Here is a 25,579-nt window from a genome sequence, read left to right on the forward strand (position 1 = left end):
GCCTAGTTGCTCCGTGGCATGTGGGATCCTCCCAGACCAGGGCTCGAACCTGTGTCCCCTGCATTAGCAGGCAGATTCTCAACCACTGCGCCACCAGGGAAGCCCCAGTACTCTTACACTTTCATCTCTGTTCCAGTCTCGCAATTTTTTGTTGCTTATATTATTTTCACTTTGTTAGAATGTATAGTATTTATATACTATTCCAAAAAGACAGTCTCCCAAATTGTTTAGTCTTAATTTTATGTTTAATTGGATTTAACGATCATCGGTCTTTTCTCCTACAGTCTCTTTGGTTGAGACTTTAGTTTTGATTCACCTCTAAGTTGGTTACCTTTCATTGTTAAACATAAGTATTTTCAAGAAGAGCTTTATTCTCTGAATGCTTTCACATTGAAGAATGCCTGTACCTGTATATCTGAACGTAAAATTGGCAGGGAACAATATTCTTGAGTCATATTTTCTCTCCTTCAGAGCACTGTAAGCATTGCTCTACTGTCTTATGGTATTGAACATTGCTATGAAGATATGTGAGACCACTGATACACCCTTACCCCCTCACCTGTAGATAACTTCACTTTTCTGTCTGCCTGGATTTCAGAAGAATCCTTTCTTTGACCTTGAAGCTCAATAACTTGACCAGTATATGCCCAATGTTGGCAATCAATATCAATCTTTCCTAGTAGACAGTGTGTCCATTTGACCTGTTGAATCAGTTTTTCCTTCTTTTCAGAAAAATTTTGTTGAATTACACCTTTCTTTCTTTCTCTTTCTTTTTCTTTTCTTTCTTTCTTTCTTTCTCTTTCTTTTTCTTTCTTTCTTTCTCTTTCTTTCTTTCTTTCTATTACATCTATAACTTTTTCACTAAGTTTGTTGAGATGCTATTTCAAGGACCAAATTTTCAATATGTTGGATAAATTATCTCTATCTTCTAATTACCTAATTATCTTTGTCCTCTATTTCCATAGTTTTTAAAATATCTTTATCTTTGGATTCACAATGGATATTTCAAGCTTTTTTTCATTGAGTATCAGACAGTTCAGTGTTCATATGTGCCTACATATATGCATATATACATTCAGATCCTTGTGACCTATAGATATTAAAATCTATAATAGTATAATTTTGTGTCTCAATTTTTTTCATTGCTCACTAAGAGCAGGGGTCAGCACGCTTTTTTTTGTAAAGGGTCAGAGAGTAAATATTTTAGGCTTTGCCAACCATATTATGGTCTCTGCCATATATTTGTCTTTGTGTTTTACAATCCTTTAAAAATGTAAAAACCAATATTTAGTTGCAGTCACAGATTGTACAAAACAAAAGCTGTAGTGTGTGTATGCCTCCTTTAGAATCACTTTATCATCTCATTCTGTTGTTTATCAGCTTGACTTTCTGTACTTTTTATTAAATCTATACACATATTAGATTATTTTATATACAAAATACTATGGAGAAATCTGCTTCTGTTGCTTCATTTTCTTCTTTCGAACAAGGTTCTTTACCTAATTTTGTTGCTAAAATATTTTCCTCCCTCCCGCTCTCCCCACCTCTTTCTCCTTTCTCTCCTTTTACTCTTTTTCTCTCTTCCTCCCTCCCTTCTTCCCCCTCTTTCTTTTCTTTTCTGTTTTCCTTCCTCTCTTCCTTCTTTCCTTCCTTCCTTCCTTCCATCCTTCCTTCCTTCCTGTTCCTTGCTCCCTCCCTCCCTCTCTCCCTCCCTCTTTCTCTTCCTCCTTTCCTCTTTCTTTCTTTCTTTTTCTTTCTTTCTTTCTTCTCTAGTGTGTTTGTCTAGTTGCTGTGACGTTTCTTTTCCTCTTATCCAGGTTTACTTGGACGGCTTAGTTCAAACACTCTGTCTTCTATAATAAAGTGTGGGTGTGTTCTCCCTAATTCTCTTCCCACTTATCCCTGGGACCTATTTGTTCTTTCCCTTCTGGGCTAATGTTTGAGGGTAGTTTTATTCTTTCAATTTGCTTTTTCTGTAACCTAACAACAGAGAGGAAGGAAGAGAAAGAGAGTGAGCTTAACTTGGGCTGGTACAGTCCATGCTGGGAAATCTTATTTTGCAGTCTTCCTAGGGTGTTACATGTCCTGTCCCATGGCCCACTCCGGTTAGCCAGAGGTATATCTCATCTATGGGCTTTGACTTACCACCCCAAGATACCACCGCACCTATAAGATGGTAAGTACTGCTAGCCTACTGCTTCAGACAAGCTTCTAAGTTAATTTTAGGTGATTCTACTCTTGAAGAATTTCTCTTGACTTTTCCCACCGCTAACAGTAGGCTCCTTGAGCCTACTCTACAAAATGTTTAGCTCATTTTTTTTACTCCTTACTGATTATGTCTGGGGAAAGAATTGGAAACTATACAATGTTAAATTGTGTCCCGTCAAAAATTTTTCCCTCCTATTCACCCCTTTTCTAATTTTATAGTCCAAGTTTATTTACTTTTCCTGGTATGCTTGGAAGGGAGATTCTGTGATTCTGCTTTATTCTACAATTTTTCCCCAGAAATCTTTAGAAAAATATATCTCCAAAATAAAGATCCTTATATGATCTACACCAACATAATGCCAACCAGTGTTATTAAATTTGAAAGCTATGATATTCTAAATCAAATAAGTGTTATAATACTTAAATACTGGTGTGAAACTATAATAAAGTTATGATTATGATTGAATAGGTAGCATAATCTTGGGGAAATTAAAAAGAAAAAAACATGGATCACAGGATTGGAAATGACCAATGAAGAACACATTTTGACTGTGTACTCTCTCTGGATCATGGGGCTAATGGCGTGTAGAGCAATCTGCTGTAGAGAGACTGGATAGATATAACACACACACACACATAGGGAAACAAGAGTGTAGCATGTGAACAAAGTGGCATTTCAAATCAATGGGGAAAGACAAAGTTATTCAATAAATGGTATTATAACAAATGACTAATCATTTGAGTGAAAAAATATAAATATATAGTATACATATCTTTTTATGCAGGAGTCTCTAATGTATATGTGTATTCCTACCTCAAGTAATGTCCAAAAACAGATGCGAGAGATATTGTGTTTGTAAATGTTAAAACCAAAAAAAAAAGTTAAAACCCAAATCTTTAACTTCCAGAGAATAACTGTTATTTTTACAATCTCTGGGTAGAGTGAAACTTTCCAAGTTTGATGCCAAAGGTAACAGATTAAATTACATAAAAGTGAAAACCTTGAGTTTTTTTGATAACAACATCAAAGATTAAAAATCAGAAGGAAAGAGACTGATGAAAGTATTGCTACGTATGTAACAAAGGATTACTGCATAAAGAGTTCACAGAAATAAATAATAAAAATATCCAATATGAAAGTGACAAAGAACATGAATAAGCATTTCACAAAAGAATATAAAAGAGAGATAAATATATTTTTAAAATTGGGTATTATTAGTAACCAAAGAAGTACAGGGGTTTAAAAACCTAGCAAGGTATCATTTAAAGAAAAACAACAACAGATAGACAAAGATTGTTTTTAGTGATAATATTTGTTGTTGGCAAGTTTTATTCACTTCTGGAAGTACTTTGGTGAGAATTCAAAGTATTTAAAATTTTGACCAGGTGATTCCACTTCCAGAATTCTATCCTAATAATTGAACTATATCTGTGCATAGGAATTTCATAGCAGTAGTGCTTATAGTAGTGAATAAATTGTAAACAACTGTATGTTCAGTTAACTAAATTATTGTGTATCCATGCAATAGAATCCCACATAGCCTTTTAAGGTGATGCTGTACAGGAATATTTAATGACATGAAGATATATCTACTGTAGAAGTAAAATGCAAATTATAAACATTGCATACACTTCAGAACAGTTCCCTACCCCGCCATACCACACACACACACACACACACACACACACACACACACACACACACACACACACACCACACAGGCCTGTGCTTTTCTCAGAGATGGCATTTCTGGACATTTTTATTTTACTCTTCTTTTTTCCTTTGTACTTTCTAAGTTTTCTACCATAAACTCTTATAAAGAGAAAAATGTTAAATTTTTTGATAGTAAGTATCAGAAGTTTTTGCCAGTAAGTGTCTTCTGAGGGAACCGCCCTGATAACATTTTGTGGTTTTGATATTGTAACATCTGCTTTCTAGAGTGAATTTAATCCTGATGTAGTGTCAGTAGAACTCCTTAATCAGAAAGACCAAATTGTTTTGTTCTCCTGCAATGTCACAAAATTATTTTCCCAATCAGGCTTAAAAACAGAACTTAAAAATGGTGTGCACTGAAACCATGGTGGTGGTGGTAGGTGAATGTAAAAGTTATTTAATTTGCCCCTAATAACCATAGAGGAGAAGAATAACAAAAGTGTCTGGGCAGGCTGGAAGAGAAATCTGAAGACCCAGCTTCTAGTTCCATTTGGTCCATCAGCTAAAAGAGTGATTTGCAGCTAATGAGAAAAAGAATAATAATTACAGGCATTATTATTATTAACCTCTTGATTACTATATATTACTTTCTACAGCACTTTATTATATTATCACTAATTCTCACAAGCTCTTTCTCAGGATATTAAGTATCCCAATTTTACTGCTGAAGAAACTGAGGTTTAGAAAGCTTGCTGACTGTTAGCTACCTTCCTAGTTTCAGAAAAAGGTGTGACAATATTTCCAGTTTGTTTCGTTCACTAAAGCCCTGATTGCCCCAATAAACACCTATTAAAGGCAGTAGCTTTAATTTACTTTAGATGCAGTGGCTTACAAAGAAAGGCTCAATAAATTATCCTGACCGAAAAACTTTCACTACTGTCATAATTCTATTCAACAAATACTTAATAAATGCTTCTAAATACAATGTACTGCATTCATTATGGCAGGAGCACATGATTGTTGAAAATGATCCTTGCTCTGTAGAAGTTTAAAATGCAGAGTGCTGGGTTTGGATTCCAGGTCCTTCACTTACTAGCTATGTGGACTTTTGACTTCTCTGTGTCCCAGTTCTTTATCCATAAAATGAGAACAATAATAATACCTACCTGAAACCTCTTTAGGAGGATTAAAAGAGTTATATATAATGTGTTTAGAATAGTGTTTGGTACTTATTAAGGTGCTAATATGTATTTATTGTGGTGAATTATATAATATTGATAGTGTTCATTGATAGAACTACTGGTCTACTTCTTTGAATTTGTAATTCCTTCAAGCCACATCCACATTTCTCTTGAGCAATGGCCCTGTGTGTGTATATATCTATGCATTGAACTAATTTATGCCTTTTTACTACCTGGTCCTCTGCTTGACTATAGTATCTGAAAAATAGGATCAGTAATATTACTAAATTCACCAGTCCATTGGCTAGGTTAAATAATACAAGATATTTGAAAAAAATTGTATTCAAAATGTGTATTTATTATTGGTATGTATCAGTCAGTTGTCTTCTCAGCAGCTTTTTTTTAAATACAGAGGTTTAAGAGAAGATAAAATTTCACTAAAAATCATAATTAGGGTCAAATCTAGAATGAACTCCCACAACAAGGTAGTTCCTAAGTGTTTGAGGTATTGCTTCTTTTAAATATGTTCCAAACATGCCAGACATTGTGAATAGATGTTCTTCTAAAATTTCACAGGATTCTGTGAGTAGGTATCGGGTGTAAGTCTTGTTTTAATACTTTAATAGGCTTGAACACTAGTCTTTTAATGAGTTTGTGATATCATACAAAGTTCTGAGTATGCATCCTCACCAAAGTTGGCAAGTACCAAGAATATAATATTCATACATTGATAAAGTCAGAAAAGACAGCCCTATTTCATAAATAATAAGAGAGTTATTCGAACAAACGTGAAGAAACAGGGGAGTAAGTGACTTGGTTAAGCACATGATGTAAATTAGTAGCAGAGCTGATTAGATAAATATTGAAACTCTTGGCAAGGAACAGTTTTCTGTCCATTAAGTCAGATGAGACTGTTAAACTATATATACAGAAATGCACACTTTCTTTCTTAATCTGGTTTATTTTTCTATGACTTCATTGCAATTTAAAGAATAACAAAGAACAAGGACTGACCACACTCAGGAGATGATCTGGTCTTTGGAAAATATGCTTTTGCTATTCTTTAGAGTATTTAAGGTAATTTCCTTATTCATGAATTATCAGGCATTAAGAAAAAAAACTCAATTACTAAATGGAGAGTTCAACTGTGACCAATCTACCTATCAAGTGAACTCACTAACGAACAAATGGAGTGGTGAGAATATCTGAAGTGGTTAGTATCTCAGAAGATTCTCAACCTCGGGCCAGGCCATTTTCACTTAAAATATAACCATAATCATGCACATGTCAAAACTCATTTACTGTGAAACTGATATTGGTTTTGAAATAGGTTTAAGTGTAGCCAGTGAAATATCTCATAGACTTCCCTACTGAGCTCTCTGTCTTCCTTTGCTTATCTTGAAATGCTCACTGTTTGAAATACATTAAAATAACATCTTATAATATAGCTTTAAAAATTCTACTTTATAGCTAACTTGCAATTTGAAAAATCTTTTTATTTTTTCAAAAAAATTCTCTAGAATAGAAACTCAAAATACATCCTGTATTACAAAAGTATAACCAAGTCTCATGTTAGACTCGAAAGGCTCAGAGTATTTAATCTTATTTACATTAAACAATGCAATAAAAATCCAACAAAGCCTCAAGTGTTTAAAAAATTGTTTTTGGAAATAAGAAAAGCTTAATTTAAGCAGTAAAGATAATTATCATGCTTAAAAAAGAATAAGTAGCAGTGAATCACCAAGGACCATTTTACTATGAGTCATAATGATATGTGATCAGAGTTTTTAGTGGGTAGACTTTTTTTTTTTTTTTTTTTTTTTTAAAGAATACCCTTTGGTGGTTTTCTCCTGCCTCCGGATTTTTCATAATTTGACATTGCTTTCTGGGGTTGAGACTTTTCATCTCTAGAAGATTCACTACACTATAAATACAGTGCTTGTGGTTCACATGGTACAACAGAGTTGATCATACAGATGAGTTCCCTTCAGTGTCACCTGCTAAGGTGTTTTCTCCACCCCACTCTGTCTCATGTGCAGACAAGTAAAATGTTCAGTTGATAAACAGGATGGTTTAAGGTGAAAGGTGAGAAGAGAAAAAGGATAATGTGAAGTTTTTTGAGGGTAGATATATTACATCTTTGTATTCACTCCTTGTGACTAGCATGGTTACTCCGCCCATAATAGGACATCAGTAAGTATTTGTTGACAAAGAGAATAAATGGATAAATGAGTAATCACTGAGAATTGTTTGTAACCTCTTTTTAAAATTTTTTTTATTTTTATTTTTTTAATTTTATTGAAGTGTAGTTGATTTACAATGTTGTGTTTAATTTCTGCTGTACAGCAAAGTGACTCAGTTATACATATATATTCTTTTTCATATTCTTTTCCATTATGGTTTATCACAGGATATTAAATACAGTTCCCTGTGCTATACAGTAAGACCTTGCTGTTTATTCATCCTATATATAATAGTTTGCATTTTGTAGCCTCTTTTATTGTATTCGGGAAAGCAATTTGAATAAAACAAAATTATGAATAAGGACATTGGAATAATAATGTATGTTAATAGTGTTTTATAGTACATGTAAAACACTTTCACATAATTTATCTCATTTGAACCTCACAAAACTCTTGTAAGGGAGGCAAGTGTTATTATAGGTGGAAAATATAAGGTTCAGGATCAAAAGATGACAGTGTTTTTCTTCAATATCTCACTAACAAAGCACCGACCTCCGGGAGTGTCTATCTTCTGGATAGCATATCATTAGTTGTGGTCATTGTGGTGAGCAACAAACCATCCCAAAGATTAGAGTTACACCAGTTTAGGGATGAAATAATTAGTCTAATGAGTAGCTTTATGTATATGTGGACAGAGTGAAAGGGAATGGAATGGAGAAGCTTATAAATTAATATTATGCAAACAATAAACATTTAATGAGAGCTTAATATGTGCCAGGCACTTTGATAGGTCCCTTCTCATACATTTTCTCCATTTTACAAATGAGGAAATAGAGGTTTTTAGAGATTGAGTGACTTTCGTGAGGCCACATGGCAAATACATGGCAGGGGTAGAATTTTAACATCCAGAAAGAGTGATAAAGTTTTCTGTCTTAAAGAGCTTGAAATTTGGTTGGAGGAAAAACCATGAGTTACATGCATCAACTGAATAAGTAGAGATACAGCACAGAACAAACTCAGTTGTTCAAATAGTGTATATGGCATGAGCTAGAAGGATGAAGTTCTTAGGAGAGGTGGAAAACTTGAGTTGACCCTTAATAGGTGGGCAGGATTTAGTTACCTGTAATGGAAAGGTGTTTCAGACAAAGTGAAATGCATCAGTAAATTGTCAATACAGGGATGAACATAACAGAGTCAAGGGACAATAAAAAACCTGGGAGGAGTTTCATGACCATTAACAGCTATCATCTTACATGATTTAGGGCATGATGCTGGATATGTCAGAAAATTCAGAGGCATCTGACATGTGATATGAGGGATCAGAGAGGGCAGTCAAGGCCTGGGTTAGTTGAGAAAGGCATCACGGCAGAGCTGGATCTTCAGCTCAATTCTCGTAAAATCTTAGAATTTAGATATGCGTAGAGGAGGAAAGAGAGACCAGGAGAATGCTCTCAATAAAGACATGCTGGGTTTATGGTATGTTTTGGTGGAGAGCAACATTGCTATGGGCCTTGGAGTTCATGCTAAAGGGTTTATGCTTTTTCAGTCAAAATTTCAAACCATTGAAAGTTTACAATTGCCTGTCAAGAAAGACCGACAGAGATAAGACTTTGTTTTTGTAAAACCTACTAAAGGAAAAAAGAAACAGCAGCTCGAGTTAGAACTATTAGGAGGCCATTAAAATAATTAAGCATTAACATGTGGAATGGGCAGTGGAAAAGGAAAAAATAGATAGAAAGACCTCAGGACCTATTGGACATGAATTGAGGAGAGGGCAAAGAGAAAAATGAAGGAGTCTGGTCTGGTGACAAGAAGACTGAGAGCATCTTGGTCATCTGCATGGTATTCGGTAATATCCACCGTTCTTCACATTTATGATGTTATTTCACCCATCACCCTTATGATGAACCTATGGAGTGGATATCATTTTTCCTGGCTACAAAAGAGGAAACTGAGAGGTTAAACCAGGGTCCCTAGGCCCCAGGCAAGTAATGCCTCTGAGCACATGGAGCTGGCGGTGGGGAGTGGTGGGGATGTGAAGAACTCGAAAGCATGGTCCCTATCTTCCATATTGTAGAGACTCTATCTGTTTACATTTCAACATTTTTGAAATTGGGAAGCATCTTGCAATGCTATCGTCTTTGTCAATGGGGTGGCAGTTGTAATGTCCTTGCCTGAGCGTGCATGAACTTGTCACAGCTGTTTATGTTCTGGTCGATTCAATTTAATTACATGCATGTTGATACTACATGTATTGAGTTTAATTGTCATATAAGATGTCTTTTAAAAGAGTATTATTTGGCATTGAAATTTGAAACTATTATTTGGAATTGAAATTAAAAGTGACTGTTTACAAAAAAAGGCATTTAAACAAGGCAGTGGGGCCTACCTTTGATATTTGTTGTATTAGTTTTCTACTACTTCCGTAACAAGTTTACACAAATTTAGTGGCCTAAAACAGCATGTGTTTATTATCTTATGGTTCTATAGATCATAACTCTGACACAGGTTTCACCAGGCTGAAATTAAGATGTTGGTTGGGCTGAATTCCTTTCTGGAGACTCTAGGGGAGAAGCTGTTTCCAGCTTCCTGGGGCTGCTCCCATTCCTTGACTTCTGGGCCTCTTCCTCCATCTTCAATGCCAGCAACAGCGGGTTGATTCCTCAAATCATATCTCTCTAACCTTCTATATTCACATCTCCCTCTGAGCCTGACCTTAGCTGGGAAATGTTCTCTGCTTTTAAAGACTTATGTGAGTAGGTTGGGTCTACCTACATAGGCTGGGATAATCTCCTCATCTCAAGGTCCTTAACCTTAATCTTTACACTTTTACTTCTTAACCTTAATCTTTACACTTTTACTTCTTACTTTTTTTTTTTTTTTTTGCGGTATACGGAATTCTCACTGTTGTGGCCTCTCCCGTTGCGGAGCACAGGCTCCGGATGCACAGGCTCAGTGGCCATGGCTCACAGGCCCAGCCGCTCCGCGGCATGTGGGATCCTCCCGGACCGGGACATGAACCTGTGTCCCCTGCATCGGCAGGCGGACTCTCAACCACTACGCCACCAGGGAAACCCACTTCTTAATCTTTAGATCTGTAAAGTCCCCTTTGTTTCCATGTAATCTAACATAGTCATAGCTTCCAGGAATTAGGACTTGGATGTCCATGAAAATTATTATTCTGCTTACCACACTGGGTAAAGCAAAAATTTGTCTTTTGAGAAATGACCACAGCTCTATATTTCTTGCAAAGCAACAACAAATACTTTATAGCACCCCCAAAAGGAAGTTATCACAAAGCAGGTGCAACTATATTATGTTTATTATTGAGATGTATGCAGAAGATTTTATCACAAGCCAAGCAATGCAACTAGGTGAAGGGGAAATTGTCCAGTCTGCCAGAATGGATATAAGATATTTCAGTGCCGAGAGGCTTTCCTGATAGAGATATAGAATATCAGAAGGATAATGATTTTCTAGACTGTGCAAAACCTGAGCCACGTGGGACTTCCCTGGTGGTCCAGTGGTAAAGAATTCACCTTACAATGCAGGGGACGTGGGTTCGATCCCCGGTCAGGGAACCAAGATCCCACATGCCATGGGGCAAGTAAGCCCAAGCACCACACTACTGAACTTGGCGCGCCTCAACTAGAGAGCCTGAGTGCCGCAAACTACAGAGCCCACGTGCTCTGGAACTCGCGTGCCACAACTACAGAGCCCACGCGCCCTGGAGCCTGCGCTCCACAACTAGAGAGAGAAAACCCACACGCCACAATAAGAGAGAAGCCCACATACTGCAACGGAGAGCCCGTGTGCCACAACGAAAGATCTTGTATGCGTCAGCGAAGATCCGGGGTGCCACAACTAAGGCCTGATGCAGCCAAAAATAAATAAATAAAATAATAATAAATAAATAAATCTTTAAAAAAATATTCAGCATTAAAAAAAAAATCTGAGCCACATAACTTCCCACTTTTTTAGTGTCTAAATTAGCTCAGCATTTTTTGCCCAGTTAAGTTCCAAATGTATATAAAACTGGCTTTGTTAGAACTATAAATTATCCTCTCTTTGCTTCTTGACCTCTTTCTATATAAGAGTAAAAGAACAAGACTAGCTTTATAAGTCGGAGTACGTGTTATTCCTGGGCAAGAGTACGTTAGTGACAATTTCCAGTGTGGGTGGATTTGAGCTTCTGAAAGATGAATATTTTCCAGTTTGACTTTCTATCAACATCAAAGACTCTATTGTCATATCTGCCCCCACTTACGGCTTCAATCTTGGGCCTCTTATAGAATATGTTCTCAACCTTAAGATCTTTTACAGAGGTCTTGTTTCACATATTTGTTTATAGTTAATTAAATGGAGGCTTTCTGAGTACCTACCTGGGCCAAAACTGTGCTAGAGGCTTCAACATGTGTCAGCATATCACAGTTAATCCTCAGAGTGTGTCCAGGAGGCATATAGCCCATTACTGGGAGCTGGGCCTTGTTTGTTCCCAACAGTGTTCCCCATGTTACCACTCACCAACATATAGCCTGGACTTGGCTCCATATGTTATTGATTACAGTAATCAGTCCTCCTTCAATATCAAAGATTTGCTAAGGTGGAGGCTATTGAAAGCTCCAGAGACTCTGGTAGATTTTAGAAATATTACAATACATAGGCAAGACCACTGCTTTTAAGAAAATAATAGTTATTTAGATAATTGGTTTCTGCTACTTTTATTTAGCAAAAATCAGTGTTAATTTTCAGTCATATACGTGTGAGGGTTGTAGGTGGTTAAAACTAACAACCTTTTGGATCTAAAGCTCTAGCTCCTATAGATTTTCTCAACACATGTGATCACTCAATAAATGTTAGCTTACATATGTGACTTAAAAGTAAAATATTAAGCGCTACCAAAACCTAAAGAGAAGTAGCTGGCTAGATAGTGCATAAATAAATAAGAAATGTGAAACAGATAACCTGTTTATGTAAATTTTCAATTCCCCTTTCAATATTTCCATCTATTGCTCCCATCTATTGAGGCCCACAGAGCCTGTTTATAGAGTAAACATTATTTTCCTAGTATCAAATGAGCGACCTTCTAAAATGAGAATCCGTGTTCCCAAGCCACTATTTCCCCAGAGTGCAAATGTGAATCTATGTTCCATCACACAGCATCTTAACTATATTTTCAATCCTACGCAGATTAAAAAATTAATATGCCATTCCTGATGGCGCTGGCTTTTCCTGGTGAATCATTCGCATGTGACTGTGTTTCATGAGCTCTCTGATTACATGCTACCAGAGGACAGAAGTTACTGTAGGTTGCTCTTTTGTCTATAGATATGATAAACCATAGCAACAATGCAATATTTAAGAATATCACGAGTATCCCTGGGTGCGTGGCAGCAGGAGGCTGCTGCTGGTTCAGACTGGCTCCTGAGAACTGACTGTGTACATTTCTTCTCAACTTAGCTTCAATGACTTCCTGATGGTAACCTGAAATTGGATATGGTAGGAGTCTTTATACCGTGGAAAATGGCAAACAATGCAAATCAGGTTCATTTGTTTGTTTGTTTATTTATTTGTTTATTTATTGGGAGCTGGCCTACCAGCTCACCACTGGTGTGGGTGATTTCTGTCTCCCGAAGAAAGAAATACACACTGTCTCTCAATATTTACTCACTTCATCCCAGCTGACCCCACGCTAGGTCAGCTGGGCTATTACCTTAAGAGTATGTAAGACTGCAGGCAACAAAAGGATCCGCAATCGTTAACAAATTTATACTGAGTGCCTGTTACACACTGTGGATGTACATGGAGGTGACAAGAGTCAGGGACGGTCCCTTGCTCCCAAGGTGCTTACAACTGGTGGAGGAGACTGATGTTAATCCAAGAAGAATATAAGTATAAAACTCAGCTGTAGTAAGAGCTGTGAAGGAGAGATAAATAATATTTCCAGCGTGTATAAAAGGAGGATTTGAACTCTTCAGGGAAGGAAGGAAAGTCCATACTAAATGATGATTCCTTGAGATTTAAAGAAACAGCCGGATTTAAACAGACAAAGATGGGGAGGTGCAGTACAAAGAAGGTGCTCAATAAAGATAAATGGTAGGTAAATTGCCTGCTTGTGTACTGGAATCTCTGTTCAACCTTGATAGCAATTTCTCGGGAAACCTGGGTTTCTTTCGATTTCAAAAGCGTATCACTCTGAGACAACAGCTGGAGGTGTCTTTCTGACCCCTCTTTGGTCTCTTAAAAACTGGCTTTCAGGGACCGTTGGCACCTGCTCACTGGAAGCACTCCAGCTCTGTGTGAGATCAGATGATAGGAAAGCCATGGCCTTTAGGTACACACCAACCACACAGGTAGCTGTGGTTTGCCTAGTTAAAAAAAAAAATTATTCTACATTAGAAGCCCAGAAACTGCCAGCCTCTTGAGTTGTTGTGACGCCGTCTGTCTTCATGTCTGGCTGTTTGTTCCCATGTGCACTGTGACTCATGTTCTGTCTTGTCCCTTTGCCATATGGTTTATAGAGGTAAAATTCCCTCAAGGAAACACACACACACACACGCTACCATTGTTAAAGTAGCGGAACTTAGGTTTGGAATGCAATTGTATGTAGAATGTCAGAATATTTTGCTGAAAAAAAGAAAACATAATCATAATATATATTTTTTGGTGGTGAAAGGGCTAGGAGGTGTGGAAGGTAGGCAGGACACAAGTATTATTTGGTGAGAGTCATTGGTAGATATGCCAACTGGGACCTGTGGTGGGAGATCTTAGTTGCCTCATGCGGGAAGGTACAAAGCTCACACAGTAGTCTAAGAGTTGTGGGCTGGGAAGGGGAAGAAGATAGGTGTGCTCAACCATCAGGCACTGCATTAATTTAACCATTGCTGTCCTGACACTTAGCCCTCAACACTCCCAGCTCTTTCTTTCTCATTGAGTCTCATAAAAGGTTTAGAAAGTTCTGTCTTAATTCCTATATCCATGACATCACCACGGAACACAGTTTTTCCACGGAATCATTATAAATACCCTGATCCAGCTCTTAACCACTGTCTATACCATGAGCAGAAAGAGCCCCTCCTAATACTAACAGCATCCATATATTGCGTGTATACTGAGTGCCAATTATTAGAGTTCACCTATCATGCTGTAATCCTCACAGAAATGCCCCGGAGGAGGTATCATCTCCATTCCATAGATAAGGAAACTGAAGCATAATGATATTAAATAGCTTCACAAAATGCACTTACGCAGGGAGTGTGGCTATATGTGGCTCTAAAGCCTACGCTCTTTCTACTATGTTAAAACAGTATTTTGTTTCTCTCTTTTTTTCCCCCATACTCTAGTCATTATGGGTAAGAATTTGGAATAAATTATTTAGTTGCTCTTTCTAAATCTCAGACTAATTTTTCCTAGTTTTAACAATGAAGTAACCATACTATTCAAGTGATGGGGTCCAGAGTAAATTTCCTTATCTTCTTTCAAATGCTGCTGAAGTTAAGTAAAAATAGGTGTTTTTTTTTTTTTTAACACATCTTTGAAATATAAAAATCTTTAAGGGTTTCTGAGAGCCTGGGGTGTTCAAGGGAAGGTTTCTGTGCTGAGTTCCTGTTGATGGAATATTTTAAACAGAGCCACTGGTGTTGACTTACCGTGATTATCTTTGAGACTTTAAAGTCCAGAGTGTAGAACCACAACAATAGTAACAGACACAAGGTGTGTAATATAGAAACACAAAGTTCAGAAACTTTGCCAAAATCATAATGAATTTAGAACCCAGCCAATCCAGAGTAAATTATTACAAAAACAAAAAGAGAAAATGCATTAAGAGAACTACAAAGCAAAGTGAAAGCAGGTGACTTTGTCTCTCTACCATATAATTGCATATGCAAAACACATTAAAACAGCAGCCTGAATTAGGTGATCTTGAGCAGGCCATCCTTAGAGTCAATCCGCAGAAGCATTTTTGTCTGTCTGTAGACGTGGATGTGCCAGGGATGTCAAATCAGCATGCTCCACCCCAGACACCCCTCTGCTGAGGGGCTCCCCTACAGGCCCCAAGGTAGTGTAAAGCAAATCTTCTGAAAGTAAGCCCCAGCCCTAAGCCAAGAACTTAACTGGAGGTAATTTTACAGCCTACCTTCTCTATTTGTAGGGGAAGAGGAGTCCCAGCTTTGACTCAAAGATGTATACCAATGTCACTGTTTTAAAAAAATGGGTTGTGGGCTTCCCTGGTGGTGCAGTGGTTAAGAATCCACCTGCCAATGCAGGGGACACGGGTTCGAGCCCTGGTCCAGGTACATCCCACATGCCACAGAGCAACTAAGCCTGTGCGCCACAACTACTGAAGCCTGCGCGCCTAGAGCCCGTGCTCCGCAACAAGAGAGGCCACCACAATAAAAAGCCCGCGCACCACAACGAAGAGTAGCGCCTCCTCGCCACAACTAGAGAAAGGCCGCTCAGCAACAAAGACCCAACACAGCCAAAAATAAATTTAATAAAATAAATAAATTTATTTTTAAAAATGGATTGTAATCATCATCCTCCACCTCTTATTTATCATGGATAATTTTTGCTTTGACAACCCAAAGTCTATCACATAGATTCTTTTTCTTTCTTAGGATTTTCTTGATGAAATATTTCCTACATATACTTTTTAGTAAAAGGCAGCTCTAAGTTACAGTGATTTTACTGCTACTTATTTTGATGATTGCAGCATCTCCACCAAGTTTACAAGATTTTTCATTAATTTTGATTTTTTTTTTTTTTTTTTTTTTTGGTCCATGCTTTAAATTTGCAGCATGAATCCAATTCTCACCAGGTTGGTTAGAGTGAAGATTGAATTTCAGAAACTACTATCTGTCTGTCTGTCTGTCTATCTATCCATCCATTTATTTATTCATTCATATATATATTTTTTGTTTTTTATTTTTTATTTTTTATTTTTTGCGGTACGCGGGCCTCTCATTGCTGTGGCCTCTCACCGCTGTGGCCTCTCCCGCCGCGGAGCACAGGCTCCGGACGCGCAGGCCCAGCGGCCATGGCTCACGGGCCCAGCCGCTCCTCTGCACGCGGGATCCTCCCAGACCGGGGCACGAACCCGTGTCCCCTGCATCGGCAGGCGGACTCTCAACCACTGCGCCACCAGGGAAGCCCCATTCATTTATTTTTTCCACTCTTCATAAAATTATGGTTTTCTATATTTGACTAATACTATAAACACTACTTCTAATTAGGACGTTTTCATGGCTATTACATCACAGTTAAAATGTATTGATTTTCAGTAAATATTTATTTGGCATCTTCCCTCTGAATAGATGAAGGGTTGAGCAACTGTTAATAAAACCTGCAAAAGATTGAAGGAAATATTCATTCTAAGCCATTATACTTATTGAAATTAGCTACCTATGCTAATCAAATAAATGAAAATACTCAATACAATTATTACTGTAGGGCTTCCCTGGTGGCGCAGTGGTTGAGAGTCCACCTGCCTGATGCAGGGGACACGGGTTCGTGCCGCGGAGCGGCTAGGCCCGTGAGCCATGGCCGCTGAGCCTGCGTGTCCGGAGCCCGTGCTCTGCAACAGCAGAGGCCACAACAGTGAGAGACCTGCGTACCGCAAAAAAAAAAAAGAAGTAGGGAAGTAGGGTGATCTTACATACCGATTAACCAGAGACATTTCCTATTTATGCCTTTTGTCCTGACATAATTATTAACAATGTCCTGTGTTACTCTCAAAACTGCTTTGATTTCCATGATAAATTTTATGGTCATCTTGACAAATAAGAACTCAGTGGTTTAATTTTACAACATTAAGCCAAAGAGTTGAATGAAATTTGATAATAATCACCTGCCTTTATGTTAAATTGGTATAGTCTTGTGTTAAGATTTTAATTCCCTTGTTGTGTATATATACATACATATATATAAATATTTGTTATTTCTTTAGTGGTTTCCTTGGGATTATTGTTAACATGTAAGTTTTAAGACCATCTATTTGTATTGAGTGACAATTTCAATAGTATGCAAACATTTTGCTCCAATATTGCTCTGCTTCCTCCCTCTCCATTGTGTTAGTGTTGTCATACTAATTACATCTTTATAGATTATAAGCCCATCGATACAGTCATATGATTGTTGTTTATACAGTTGTCTTTTAAATCAAATAGGAGAAGAAAAGAATTACCAAAAAAAATGCATGTATGTAGTCTTTTATATTGACCTGTATATTTTTCATTACTGGTGTTTTTACTGCTTCATGTGGATTCAAATTATTATCTAGTGTTCTTTCATTTCAGCTTGAAGGCCTACGTTTAATATTTTTTGTATTTTGTTTATTTTTTAATGTCTTAATTTCCTCTTCATTAAAAAAATTGTTTATTTATTTTGGCTGTGCTGGGTCTTAGTTGCTGCGCATGGGATCTTTGTTGAGGCATGCAGGATCTTTTAGTTGTGGCATGTGGGATCTTTTAGTGGTGGCATGCAGGCTCTTATTTGTGGCATGTGAACTCTTAGTTGCCACGTGCATGCAGGATCTAGTTTCCTGACCAGGGATTGAACCAGGCCCCCTGTATTGGGACCATGGAGTCATACCCACTGGACCACCAGGGAAGTTCCCCCTCTTCATTTCTGGCTGGACATAAAATTCTTGTTTGACCGTCTTTTTCTTTCAGTGTTTGAATATGTTATCACACTGCCTTCTGGCCTTATTAGATTCTGATTAGAGGTCAGAATCTTATAGTTACTGAGGATCCTTTGTACATGTTGAGTCACATTTCTCTTGGTTTTCCAAGATTCTTTATCTTTGCTTTTCTACAGTTTGGCAATGATTTGTCTAGGTCTTGATCTCTTTGAGTTTATCACATTTGGGATCTACTGAGTTTTTCGAATGTGCAGATTAATGTTTTTCATCAAATTTGGAAAGTTTTTAATAATTATTTGTTCAGATATTCCTCCTGCTTCTTTCTCTGTCTCCTTTCCTTCTGGGACTTCCACTATATTTATCTTGGTACAACTGATGTTGTCACACAGGTCTCTAAGTTTCTGTTTATTTTTTTTCATTCTCTCAACTTCTCTGCTCTTTAGGCTGGATAATCTCAATCTATTTATCTTCAAGTTCATTGATTCTTTCTTCTGTCAGTTCTAATTTGATATTGAGCCCTTCTGGTGAAATTTTTATTTTGGTTATTGTAATTATCAACTCCAGAACTTTCATTTGGTTTATATATTATAATTTCTACTTCTTTGTTGATATTCTTTATTTGATGAAACATCATTCTCATACTTTTCTGTAATTCTTCAGTATGGGTTCCTTTAGTTCTTTAAACATATATGTAATAGCTGATCTAAGTCTTTGTCTAGGCAATCCGAAGTCTGTGTTTCTTCAGGACAGTTTTTATTTACTACCTTTTCCTATAATAGCCATACTTTCCTGTTTCTTTGTGTGTATTGTAATTTTTATGTTGAAAATTGGACATTTAAAATAATATAACAAGGCCACTCTGGAAATCTAGAAATCCAAGGATTTGTTGTTTTTGCTATTGCTCTCTGTTTATTTAGTGACTTTCCAAACTAATTCTATAAGGTCTATATGTTTTGTTGGGTGTGGCCAGTAAAGTCTCTGCTCAGGTAGCTTAGTGATCAGTTAGGAATTAGAGATTTCTTTAAATGCCTTTAACTAGTAAATCTTTTGACTTTTGCTGAGGGGCTGTGTGTGTGTGTGTGTGCACGTGTGTGTATGCCTATGGGTTGAGGTATACTTTCAACCTCAGGTGGAAAGTTTTTATTATGTAAAAAATGAATTACTTTTTATACTATACATCTTCTGTGTCTTAAGTTAAAAGCAATGTAAAAATTCCTAAAACATTTTTAAACAGCAAAAATCAGCACTGCTTCTTTCTAGTCTATACATTGCCTTTGTTTCCTAATTTAAAAAAATGACTTTCTTACTGTACTCAGACATCCCTAGAACCATGTGGCAATGCTTACAAACACCTTCTTTCTATAGCAAAATACTTGCTGTTCACAGAAATAAATGTGTCAGGCTTACATTAGACTTAGAGTGTAAATAATTGGGCAAGCAGAAGTCTTGAACAGATTGTCTGCTTAAATACCATTGTTAGTATAAAAAGTGTTGCAGTGAAACCACGATCCCAAGAATTCACTGTAATTCTGCAATATGCCCTCCAGCATATGGAATGGGGATGTTTCAGAATGTTTTAAAATGTTCTGTTGCATTTGATATCTTTTTGTGTATACCCCAAAGCATGATTAGACATTTAATGTTCTTTAAATTAATAAAAATTCTGAAGAAAACACTATGAAAAGCATCTGTAAAGGCTTGCTTCATCTAATTAAAGATTAAAGGGTTCTAAAGGAAATGCATGGTTAGAATTTGGAAGCATAGCTTCCAGGTTCCTTTTCAAACATCTTAGCACACTACTTTTCATAGTAAAACATATGCTTAATGCACAGAAGCTGCTGACTTTTGGGGTTCTTTATATGAGAGACTAAGTGAGAGAAAGGCCCCCCCAAAATAAAGCATATCCTAAATACAAGCATGATATTAAATTAGCCTAAATATTTGTGATTTGTGTTTCCCATGTTTCACATAATTAGTAACGTCTAAGTTAATTGGCACATTTTAACTGCATCAAAATTTCACACCACGGATATGTATTATCAATGGGAACCTACAAAGGTTTCTGAATCTCATACAAGAGTTCATGCTTTAAACTGAAAATATCAATAGCTATTTAATGAATGCCTCGCCGAGATATCAAAATGTTACTTCAAAAGCTGTTTGTACAGTAGAGAATAATGAGGGAAGACTCTAAGATTTGTGGAAGAACTTCTCTTCTGAGTTATGTCTTTAACTCTGTTCCCTATTAGACACATGCATTTTCTGATTTTCAGCATTGCAGTGGTCCACTGTGTGCTGAACACCACCATATGTAATTTAGCTCTTATCACGCCAGTGTGGCACTGTATTTTTGCCAGAAACTGGGGTGCAGAGCACTCATTCCCTGCAGTTTGTGATACACTTTGTCATGTGGAAATCTAAGAGGTATCCCTAGTGCCTTGTGGTTTTTTTTGTTTTTTTTCTTCTTTTTGCGGTACGCGGGCCTCTCACTGTTGTGGCCTCTCCCGTTGCGGAGCACTGGCTCCGGACGCGCAGGCTCAGCGGCCATGACTCATGGGCCCAGCCGCTCCGCGGCATGTGGGATCCTCCCTGACCGGGGCACGAACCCGCGTCCCCTGCATCGGCAGGCGGACTCTAACCACTGCGCCACCAGGGAAGCCCGTGCCTTGTGTTTTATGAAGACTTCATGGATATGATCTCTTTAGCCTGTTTTCATTTTCTCGCTCTCCTTATAGGATTCCAAATTTATCAAAGAGACCAAGCTGGGACTTGAATGCCATGCATACTCTTTATTCTCCAATTTCTCTCTATAGGCACTTGATCATTAAAATCTATTTCCTCCTCCTTGAGCCAAAAGAAATAGACAAAGAAGCAAACTAACAAATATATCAACTGATATAAATTAACTTCTCTTAGGCAAATCTCAAAAGCTCAGTAAAGATACTTAGATATCCCTGAATCACAATAATGGACATAGTCTAGGATCAAACTGAGTTTTTTTTCTTCTACATGTTGTACCAGCCAGGCAGCACCTCCAACTTCAGGGCTAAGTCCCAGTTCCATGAACCTCTTCCTCTGAGTTCCTGGGGTTTCAGTACCAACAAGCCATGGCTCCTCCTCAGGGGCTCTGCTGGGTCCTTCCTCTAGGCTTCCAGGTTCTTTTAAGTCTTTTGGCAGTGCCACATGACATGTGGGATCTTAGTTCCCAGAGCAGGGATTGAACCTGCGCCCCCTGCGTTGGAAGCACGGAGTCTTAACCACTGGACCACCAGGGATGTCCGAGGCTTCCAGGTTCTGATAACTCCTCCTTTCTTTTAGCCTTTGGGTGGCAGCTGCTCCCTGGGATTGCTTATCTGTTTTACCTCAGTGTCCCCCTTTCGCTTTTTCAGTTTTCTAATACGTATTTGATCTTTCATTTCATTAACTTGGTGTTGTTTTTGTTTTCCTGACTGGGCCCTGGTTGTACCAGTGTGGGACACCACAAGGCTGACAGGAGATGAATCATTGCCTCTGCCAGGATGAGAGACCTTTGCTGAGACAACGCCAATGAAATAGGAAGCCGACAGGAAGGGGCAAGCCCTTTCTTCAGCCCCAGCCTTCCTGCCTTCCTCTAACATCTTCTGTTGGTTGAGCCCAGCAGGGAGCCAGATGGCAAAGGAGGAATGTGCTTTGCAGAGTCTCAGCCCCAGTAACACAAACCCAAGTATAAAGGGTGGGTTTGGGGCTGAAACCCTTTATAATCGGCACACACAGTTTTGATCATTGCTCTTGAATATTAGTGACCTCAGCTGGACTTCTGATAGCGTTAGAAGTCAATGTATTATGTTAGGCACCAGGAAAAGAGGCATTCCACAACATTAAAAAAATACTAATTTTTTTTTTTTTGGTCTTGAATACGTATAGAGATGTACATTTTTATTTCATTACTACGAATTTTCATTTAGCAAAAAAAAAAAGTGAATATGTGTGCATACTTTCCAAGATAATTTGATGGTTCTATAATTAAAACTAGAAATCAGAAGGTAATAAAGATGGAGTTGTAGAGCTTAGTGTAACGTTCTGTTGAAAGACTTGAAAGTGCATGTGGACTCTGAACAGCAGAAAGTTATAGTGCTGAAGTCACAGTACTATCATGTTTTAATCTTTTTTTTTTTTTAAGTAGAAGGATTTTTATTTCTTTTTTATTTTTGGCTGTGTTGGGTCTTCGTTGCTGCGTGCGGGCTTTCTCTAGTTGCGGCGAGTGGGGGCTACTCTTCGTTTTGGTGCGCAGGCTTCTCATTGTGGTGGCTTCTTTTGCTGAGGAGCATGGGCTCTAGGCATGTGGGCTTCAGTAGTTGTGGCGTTCGGGCTCAGTAGTTGTGGTGCATGGGCTTAGTTGCTCCACGGCACGTGGGACCTTCGTGGACCAGGGCTTGAACCTGTGTCCCCTGCATTGGCAGCCGGATTCTTAAACACTGAACCACAACAGAAGCCCCTATCATGTTTTAATCTTTGCTTTAAAAACTATCTTTTTATTTTACTCAACTTATTTGTTAAATTAATACTTTTTTTTCTTTATAAATGTTGAACTGAATCTTTTCATTCATTTTTTCATTTAAAAGTATTTATTGAGCACTTACCATGAGCCTGGAAATGTGCAGGGTATTAAGGATATAGTAGCAAAAAAAAAAAAAAAATCAGGATGTTTCCTGCTTTAAATGTCCAAGATAGACATTAAGCAAGTGGTATAATAAAATTGTTGGGTTTTATTATACGGAAAAATTGTTAGTTTATAGCCCTTGTACCTATGTCTATGGAGTTAGAGAAGGTCTTCCTTGTGTCCAAGGAGCATGGTTTAAGTTGAAACCCTGAAAGAGGAATAGGAATTGAACAAGGGATGTAAAGTGGGATGGAATGAAGGAGGAATGTGGAGCAAGTGAGAAGAGTCAAGAGAAAGGGGAATGGAGAAAGAGGATTCCAGGTCAAGAATAGTTCATATTCAATGACAATATTACTTTCTCTAGTTTGGACTCTCCTACAGTTTTTTTTTTTTTTCTTTTTGCGGTACACGGGCCTCTCACTGCTGTGGCCTCTCCCATCGCGGAGCACAGGCTCCAGACGTGCACGTTCAGAGGCCATGGCTCATGGGCCCAGCCGCTCTGTGGCATGTGGGATCCTCCCAGACCAGGGCGCGAACCCGCGTCCCTCGCATCAGCAGGCGGACTCTCAACCACTGCGCCACCAGGGAAGCCCTCTCCTACAGTTTTATATTATCTTTTCTTTTTCAGTTTGTATCTCTGGTTTCTAATGAAAGGCTTGTCATATAGTAGGTGTTCAACAAATGAATGAAAAATGTCTGAGTGAATGTGTTTTCCCTTTTCCCAATATTGAACCTCACTGATTTTTCTGGTGACCAAGATTCCAACGACTAGGCACTTAATAGTTTCAGGTTTAGGCATGCTGGTTTTAGGAAGCCCAGTTTAAAGTACAAAGTTCTCAACCCCTAAAAGAAAATAATACATTGACTCATATTCAGTCAATAGTAGAAAAATTTGAGACAATACTAGCATTTGAGGGTTCCCGAAAGCACTAGAGGTTCAGGACCTCAAAGAGGAAATCAGATGTTGTCATGCTTTGGCTTTACCTAAAACACTCAAATGTAAAATATCATCATTATTTGCTCAGTTCTCTAAAATGGAATTAAAAAATCCTTGCATCTAATTCACTTAATAACTTTTAAGTTTGCACTTTTAATGGACATAGGAATAGAAAGCTATTTATTTGTACGTGAATTTTTCTAATAAAATTCTTAAAGATGTGAGAGGTGAGATGCTATTCTATAAAGATAAAAATAAAAATAACATGAGTTTTTCCACAGGTCTATATAATCAAATGTCTAATTAGACAAAAGAAATAGGGACTTCCCTGGTGGTCCAGTGGTAAAGAATCCACCTTCCAATGCAGGGGATGTGGGTGTGATTCCTGGTTGGAGAACTAAGATCCCACATGCCGCAACTGAGCCCGTGTGCTACAATTACTGGGCTCGCGTGCTTCAACTAGAGAGCCTGTGTGCCACAAACTACAGAGCCCATGTGCTCTGGAGCCTGTGTGCCACAACTAGAGGAGAGAAAAACCTGCACGCCACAACTAGAGAGAAGCCTGTGCGCTGCAACAAAAGATTCCACACGCTGCAACAAAGATCCCATGTGCTGCAACTAAGACCTGACACAGGCAAAAAAAAAAAAAAAAAAAAAAAAACAGTCAAAAAAGAAAATAAAAAAGAAATAAGCACAAACACACAATAACCAACCAAACAAAAAATATTTAAAAGTGAAAAAAAACAAGTACTTTATTTAAATTCCTAAGTTCTTAACTAGAGGAAGAAAGAAATGAAGGAAGGAAGGAAAGAAGGAAGGGAGGGAGGGAGGAGGTGAGGAAGAGGGGCAAGGAAGGAAGGATAATTTTTATTCCTGCTACCTCATGTCATAGTAAAATGGTAAAATGAAGTCAAGTCAAGTAGTCAACTTCTCACCTTCCTCCCTCCTTCCCCCCACGTAACACTTTGGTATGTATTATGCAAAAATATATGGTCATGGGTTTAGCCCACTTCCTGGGCTTTTCCCACCTAAACAGCTATATTTTCAAAGTCACTGAGTGCCTGACCTATCTTTGGCCCTGGGTCTTAACAGTCATCAACTCCTCTAAAGCATCACATTGACTTTCTGATTCGTTCCCGTTCTATTCTGGTTAATTTGTCAACTTCTGGTTGCATTTTTGGTTCAAGGTCCCAACCATCGTCCTGAAGTTAGAAGTCAAGTGAAAAAGTCAGGTGAAGAGCAATTAATTATCCATTCATGAAGTAAGGATAGAGATCCTAATTTACTATAATTAAAAAAAAAATTTAGGGACTTGCCTAGCGGTCCAGTGGTTAAGATTCCTTCCCAAGCAGCGGGCACAGGTTCGATCCCTGGTAGGGGAACTAAGATTCCACATGCCCTGTGGCGCAGCCAAAAAAAAAAAGTTTTTTTTTAAATCCCTGAGAATAGTACAGAAACCTGACCAATATGTCCAATAATAATACTCCCGTTTGACTATGTATGCATAGCTCTTGTTTCTGAGGTAGGGAGGGGCTGGCTGAAATAATTAGGAAAATGTGGCTTTTTAGGGCTGGACTTCGTGAACTTTTAAAAATGTTCCTATCTTAGATTCGTTTAATTAGATTTTAGAGGAACAGTTTTGAGACCGTGTACCGCACATTGGGACTTGAACCCACGGTCTTTTAATTAGAATCACTCACCTGGTGACTAGACTTACTGAGGCTCAGCTTCTTTGTGTCTCAGCGCAGAAGGAATTCATCGAGAGGCAAAGTGATAAGCAAGTGGATTTATTAATACAGGATGCTTGTGAGAGATTCAAGCGAGCAGTCGAGGAGGCTCTGCCCCGAGGATGAAGTGGGCTAAAATTTTAAAATCAAAGGAAAGTGGGGGAGGGGAAGAGACCGCCTTCTCTGAGTAGACGTCAGGCTTACATCACTAGCTCTTCCTTCGTATTGGGCAGGAGAGTGTCTGACCCTATGATGTCAGACTGTCATAGCGCTTATTCAAATCAGTAGAAGAGTGGTAACATTTTTCTTTCACCTAATGACCTGGAGCATGTCTCATGCCTTTATTTATGTCTTCATAGTTAAACAAGCCTGCTTCGTTCCACAACGTTCCGATAGCTTTCTTGAGCGATC

The sequence above is a fragment of the Orcinus orca genome, chromosome 12, assembly GCF_937001465.1.
Source record: "Orcinus orca chromosome 12, mOrcOrc1.1, whole genome shotgun sequence".
Taxonomy (NCBI): domain Eukaryota; kingdom Metazoa; phylum Chordata; class Mammalia; order Artiodactyla; family Delphinidae; genus Orcinus; species Orcinus orca.